General features: G+C 48.2%; 1 non-coding gene across 1 annotated transcript; it reads left to right on the plus strand.

Annotated features, from left to right (window-relative positions):
- The first annotated feature begins 5,243 nt into the window (after positions 1–5,243).
- Positions 5,244–5,314, plus strand: TRNAG-GCC (transfer RNA glycine (anticodon GCC)). Its single transcript has one exon. It is a non-coding gene; the product is annotated as a tRNA-Gly (tRNA).
- Positions 5,315–7,278: the final 1,964 nt, after the last annotated feature.

Raw genomic sequence — 7,278 nt, forward strand, 5'->3', positions numbered from 1 at the left:
CACTGAAGTCCCTGGATCAGCGTCGGCCTGCTCGCCCTGGCGACTTCTTATCTGGTCCAGATGCCTCCGCCAGATACGCCCGTCCCCCAGCTGGATGCGGTAGGACCTTGGCCCGGTGATGGCCACGATCTTCCCTGGTACCCACAGGGGGTCGCCTGCGTAATTCCTGACGAAAACTTGGTCCTGTAATACAAAACTCCTGACCCTAGTGTTAGAGCCCAATGGTGTGTCTGGGCAATAGTGGGGATGCAGTCTATCCAGCACTGTCCTTAGCCATCTGCCCATCAGCAATTCGGCTGGGGACTTGTTTGTGACAGTACATGGGGTCGAGTGTTGGCTTAAGAGAAAACGAGAGAGTCTGGAGTGCCAGTCGTCTTGAGTGAATCTTGCCAACGCCTCTTTTGCTGACCTAACGGCTCTCTTCGCCAACCCATTGCTAGCGGGATGGAAAGGGGCCGTTAGGATATGCCGGATGCCCAGGTTGGTGGCATATCGGCTGAATTCTGTGGACGTAAATTGGGGCCCATTGTCTGAGACTATGGTGTCAGGCAGACCGTGCGTAATGAATAAACGGGTCAGAGCCTGGGCAACTGCTCGGGTGGTGGTTGTGGGTAGGAGAGCTACATCAATCCATTTGGAGAATGAATCCACGACCACCAGGAAGGTCTTACCGTGGAATGGTCCGGCCAAGTCAATATGCAACCGTGACCATGGTGCGTTGGTACTTTCCCATTTGGTTGGGGTGGTGATCGGTGGTGCTGGTCTGGATTGTTGACAGGGGCGGCAGGAGCTTACCCATTTCGTGATCTTGTCGTCCATGCCCGGCCACCAGACGTAACTCCGGGCCAACGCCTTCATCCGGACGATGCCAGGGTGCCCCTTGTGTAACGCCTTCAGGACGGGTGTGCGCAGAGATTTCGGAATGACAATTCTGGTCCCCCATAACACTGTAAACTGGAAAGTTCTTGCTGGCGGGTTTTGAACGGTGAGAATTCAGTTGAGAGATTGCCGCCCGACCACCCCCTCCGTACCCAGTCCAGCACCTGGGCGATAAGTTTATCTTTTTTGGAGTGGAGAGCGATGTCGCCAGCGGTGACTGGGATGTTGAACTCGCTGGCATCGAAAATGGCATGGACCGGGGCCGGGTCCTCCACGGGTGCTGGCAACGGGCAGCGGCTGAGGGCATCGGCGTGGCTGAGGTTTTTTCCTGGGCGGTGAACCAGTTTGTACGAGTAGGCCGCCAGGAATAGGGTCCACCTAGTCATTCTGGGGGACAAGACTTGAGGTGTTTGTTTTTCTCCTGACAGGAGCCCCAACAGTGGTTTGTGATCTGTGACAAGTTCAAAATTGTGACCAAAAAGAAATTCATGAAATTTTTTGACCGCAGCAACGGCGGCTAGGGCCTCTTTGTCAATTTGGCTATAATTATGCTCGGTTGTTGACAAGGTCCTAGAAAAGAATGCAATTGGCGCTTCTGAACCGTTGGGAAGTCTGTGGCTTAAAACAGCCCCGATCCCGAAAGGTGAGGCATCTGCAGCTAAGACTAGAGGAAGGTGCTGGTCAAATTGTATTAGGACAGCGTCCGAAGTGAGTAGCGATTTGACTGCTTTAAAGGCGTATTCCTCTTTGGGACCCCAATGCCATGGCGTGTTTTTGTCTAGAAGTCTATGCAACGGTTCAGCTACTGAGGCTTTGTGGGGTAGGAATGACGCATAGAAGTTTAGCAGACCCAGGAAAGCTTGTAATTCTGACTTGGAAGACAGAGTGGGTGCCTCGTGAATGGCTTTGACTTTAGACTCCACGGGGTGGATGCCAGAGGCGTCTATTTTATACCCAAGAAAGTCCACCTGCCTGGTGGCGATGGCACACTTCTCCCTTTTTAATTTGAGGCCATGCTGCCGGAACCTATCCAATACCGCTCTGACTCTGAGAAAAAGTTGGGACCTGTCCCTGGCTGAAATCAAAATGTCATCAAAGTACGGAACTACGCCAGGGAGGCCTTGCAGTATCCGTTCCATTAATGACTGGAAGATTCCTGGGGCGACGCTAACGCCAAATTGGAGGCGCTTGCATCAAAACGCCCCTCTGTGGGTGACAATAGTTTGCAGTTCGGCCGTTTGGTTATCCACAGGAAATTGCTGATAAGCGTGTGACATATCCAATTTGGCGAATATGGTTCCCGGTTCAAATGTGCGTAGTAAGTGTTGGATTACTGGGACTGGGTATGCGCTAGTCTGTAGATAGCGGTTAATTGTGGTTTTATAGTCAGAACACATTCTGATACTACCATCTTTTTTAAGGGGTGTGACAATTGGAGTATCCCATTTAGCAAAATCCATGGGCTCGATCACCCCTTGTTGGAGCAATTTGTCCAGTTCTGCATCCAGGTTAGCGCGCAGAGCAAATGGTACTCTGCGTGGTTTTAAACGGACGGGAACTGCTTGGGGGTCCACCGAAAAGGAAATGGGTGTACCATTATAACAACCCAATTCATTGCTGAACACATCAGCATAGTCTGAAAATAGTGAGTCGATATCGGAAGGTGAGACAGCATGTACTCCCGTTAAGCTAAGGCCGAGATAGGGGAACCAATCCAACCCCAAAAGGCTAGGGAGGGCACCATCTACTACCACTAAAGGCAGATGGCCTTTAAAGGATTTGAATCTAATGAGGAACTTGCCTGTTCTGAGTACTGGAATATTCTTCCCCTGGTAATCCCTCAAGGTAAGACGACTCTTCTGGAGTTGCTTCCTGGAGAGGTTGGGTCGTATTTTCTTGAGTGTGCTCCAAGAGATGATTGATAATGCCGATCCGGTATCGACTTCCATAAGACAGGGTTTACCTTCTAAATGAATAGAAAGGGTAATTTTATTAGGAGTCAAAAAAGTGTGGTTAGCTTGGTAGCACGTATAACAACTTTCTACTTGCCTGGGTGGCCCCGGAGGGGAGTAAGGGGATGATGACTTTTGTGGAGCCGCGTGCGTTGCCTGGCAGGCCCTGGCGATGTGGCCTTTCTTGTCGCAATTGTTGCAGGTGGCGTTCCTGAACCTGCAAGTCGTTCTGGCATGGGACCCCCTGCAGGAGAGGCACAACAAGATGTGTTTGGGCATGTTGCCGTTCTTTGGTCTAACTCCTACCTGTGGCTGTTTGAAAGGTTTGAGGCGATGTACTTCTAAGTGTTTGGAGGAGTCTTCTTCACTCACTGTTTCTTCGGAATGGACAGTGACCAGACTGGGTTTGGCTGCGCTGCCTTGTATTTCAGCGGCCGATTGTGTCACTAGCTCAGCGGCCAAGGCTTCCTAGATTGCCTGGGTGAGGTTGAGATCCTTTCTAGCCAACAGCCGCCTCTGCAACCTTACATCTCTGACTCCACAGACGAGCTGATCCAGGAGCATGTCATCTAGGTAGTTTTTAAATTCGCAGTGGAGAGCTGTGGTTCTTAGGGCGGCCATATATTGATTGATAGATTCTCCATCTGTCTGTTTTCTCATGCGAAAGGCAAAACGTCTCGCTATCTGCGATGGCTTTGGAGGATAATGGTTAGAGAGGGTCTCCAACAGCTCGGACCACAGAACGTTCTTTAATTCCCTGGGGGCGAGTAGCGCTGTGGCGGTATCGAATACCGTGGCTCCGCAGTAACTCAGGAAGTACGATTTCTTCCTGTTCTCTGTCACATCGGCCAGACCGATGGCATCAAGGTAGTGATTGAAGCGGTTTCTGTAAGAGTCCCACTTGTCTTCATCTGGCTTAAATGGCGGAAACGCCGGATTTGAATTCATATTGGGTGTTCAGTCTGTTGGTAGACTGACCAATTCTCTCTCTGGGAATACAAAGGCCCTGATGAAATGGCAGCTGCAGCTCGCAGCGCTGTTTCAGCTCTACAGGATCTCTCTGGGTTACACGCTCTGAGTGATTATGGCGGCTATTGCTGTAGCGCTGTAACTGACTTCCATTTGAATTTCACGCCCTTACAAGGGCGTAGGCGGCTATAGCTGTAGCATCGTGCTGACAGCTATTCAAATCGCGCGCCTCTGTGTTCTGGCGGCTGAGAGCGCAGCACCAAAAGCTTTGCTAACAGGCAGAATCCGAACAGCAGCGGTTGGATTCTGTGCTCAATGCTGGGCGACTGAGGTTCTCAGTGCCCCACTTCTCTCACGTAGCTTTTTTTGAACGGAGCGGCTACACGCTCCACTTTCACTTCCGCAATCAATAACTGACCGAGCTCTCAAGCGGCGCGGCTACGGTTCAGCGTTTTGGTGTGTGATTCAGCTCTTTTGGTAATGCTGCTGGTTGGCCAGATCCCACCTTCGTCGCCAATGTTAAGTTCGGAACAAAGGGGAGGCCACACCAGAGCATCTCAATAACACACTTTATTCAGGGGAATAAAGGGGGCTGTCGCGTCTGTAAGCTAACAACAGACCTTCCAGCGAACAGCGGCTGGCTCGACCTAGCAGCCGGCTTTTATAGCCGGCTATCGAAGGGAGCCAGCCAATGGGGGCTGCAAACGCCCCCGCAGTATGAACGGACCTGAGGGGGAACCTGTGTCAGCCCCGAGGACATAACACTAACTGTCACATTATTTTCCTATAAAGATCATAAAACTACTCAGGGAAACCATATTTTAAATGTGTCCATGCAAAAGTGAAAGTTGGTACTATAAAATAATCAAAGACCTGTATTTTAGAACTATGCCTATCCTGTCTGGGCAGGCCAAAATGGAGCATTGGAAAGCTCTCACAGCTGAGAGGCTGGAGAGGAGACAACTTGCTAGATCTTTGCATGGTAAATGACCTGACATTGGTTGGGTGGGGGAGGGGGGAAGCAATTGTGGGGAGCATGAGGTATTTCAGTGGGCTGGAAAGGCCTTGGGTGGTCTTAAGCAGGTGGCCTGTTCCATCACTAGCCCCTCCCCCCATGAACTTCCCTATCCTGAAATACCTCATGTGCACTTAACAAACTTCACATTTGATTAGCGAATCGAGTGTATTATGTTCAAGGTATGAGATTTACTCCCACAAATCCTCAGGTTATGATTGGAAAGGGCAGGCTCCGTTACATTCATAACCAGAGGACTACCTTGGAATGGGCAGACTCTATTACATTTATAACTTGAGGACCATCTGTACAATAAATGTACAAAGAGAATATTTTAAATCATTATTATACTTCAGCTTCCAAGCTAGGCCAATAATGCCTTTTTTTTTTTATTCCATCAAAGTAGCCATCCAGTTGTTCCCAACAGTGCATTGGTGGTTCAGTGGTAGAATTCTCACCTGCCATGCGGGAGGCCCGGGTTCGATTCCTGGCCAATGCAATGAGGCTTTTACTGCAGTTTCCGTAATATTTATTTTATTTATTCATTTGTTACACACACAGACACAGACACACACACAGACACACACACATATATATATGTTTTCTTAAGTTTTCGCGGGTACTTACATGTATGGCATTCGGCTTTGCTAGGGTATTTTCCCACGTCATAGTAGTTGTGCTTTTAAAGTTGTAGCGATGTTTCAGCAGAATCTCATCTGCCTTCATCAGGCTTCTGTATAGTGTTCATCTGTGAGTCAGGCTTTTATAGTGGTTTCAGATTTAAATTTGGGGCAGCCTATTGCTGTGCCAGAATGGTTTTTTCTTCACCCTGATTGGTTGGGAGTCTTGGTCTGTGTTTATTGGTCTTGGAGTTCGCTGTGTTCTGCTTGATTGGTGTTTCTAATATCTCCTGTCTGTTTTTTGGCTCTTTTTGGCTCTTGATTGGCTGGCAACATTGTGTTACTTTATTGGAGGCCTTTAGTGCAGCTTGGCTCCGGGCAAATGGACGGCTATCATTAGTTAGGAAGCTAGGTTTCATCTGGGTGCCTGGTTGGGGTGTGTTTGAGCTGGAGGTATCAGGGGGGATCTGTCTGTGCCCAGGTGTTTGCCTGGCTTGTGGTGTGGAGATTTTTTTGTTTGTGAGTGCAGACTTCCAAATGATTGACAGTCTGGTGGAATCATCTCTTCTATTCATGCTTTCTGGTCTTTTTTCAATCTCTATGGCTTCTCTGATGATTCTGTGGCTGGGGTTTTCTATAGTGGCTAGGGTTTTGGTGCCATTGAAGTTGATGCTATGACCTGTGGCTTCCATGTGTTGGACTAGTGAGGAAGTGTGTTCCAACTTTTTGACTGCATTTTTGTGTTCATCCAGGCGGGTACTTATTCTTCTATTGGTCTGTCCAATGTATGTGGCCGGGCATGATGCACAGGGGACTTCGTATATGCCTTGGTTGTCCAGGTCGATTTTATCTTTGGGGTTTCTAAGGATGGCTGCTATTTTTCTGTCTGTTTTGAAGGCAGTCTTGATGTGATGTCTGTGCAGTATCTTACTAATTTTGTCTGTAGTACCTCTTATGTAGGGCAGGACAGCTGTTCCATAGGTCTGTTCATCTTCTGGGTCTCTATTATGTCTCAGTGTGTATTTGTGGATCAAGCCAGTGATTTTGCTTTTGTGGAAGCTGTTGGCTGTCAGTACCTTAGTCAGGGTGCATAGTTCAGTCTTAATGTGTGTCTTGTCTGCCAGGCATTTGGTTCTAGTAATTAGTGTTTTAGCCACGGAGTTTATCTGTGCTGGGTGGTGGTGGGATTGGGCGTTGAGGTAGCAGTTAGTGTGTGTTTTCTTCTGGTATACGTTGTGTCCTAGTGTGCCATCTGGTTTTTTTGCAGATTAGTACATCTAGGAATGGTAGTTGTTTGTTTGTTTCTGTTTCCATGGTGAGCTTGATTTTGGGGTGTGTGCTGTTCAGGTGTGTTAGGAAATTGTTTAGGTTTTCTTTTCCATGGGGCCAAATCACAAATGTGTCATCGATGTATCTTAACCATAGTTTGGGTTTGTGGATGGCATTGGCCAGGGCTCTGGATTCGAATTCTTCCATGAACAGGTTTGCACTGAAGGGTGACAGTGGTGATCCCATAGGGGCTCCTTCAGTTTGCTTGTATCTTTGTCCTTTGTATATGAAATATGTGTTAGTTAAGCAGTGTTCTGTTAGTTCCATGAGGTGTTTAGCTGGTTGGTACTTATTTTAGATGATTTCAAGGGTCTCTTTTATCGGGACTTGAGTGAATAGTGAAACCATGTCGAAACTTACAAGCAGATCTTCCAATCAAGAAGAACACAGCAAACTCCAAGACCAATAAACACAGACCAAGACTCCCAACCAATCAGGATGAAGAAAAAACCATTTTGGCACAGCAGTAGGCTAACCCCAAATTTAAAACAGAAATGGCTGTGAAAACCTGACT

This window comes from Pseudonaja textilis, chromosome 3 (assembly GCF_049901715.1).
Source record: "Pseudonaja textilis isolate UNSWEBS1 chromosome 3, rPseTex1.2, whole genome shotgun sequence".
NCBI classification, from domain to species: Eukaryota; Metazoa; Chordata; class Lepidosauria; order Squamata; family Elapidae; genus Pseudonaja; species Pseudonaja textilis.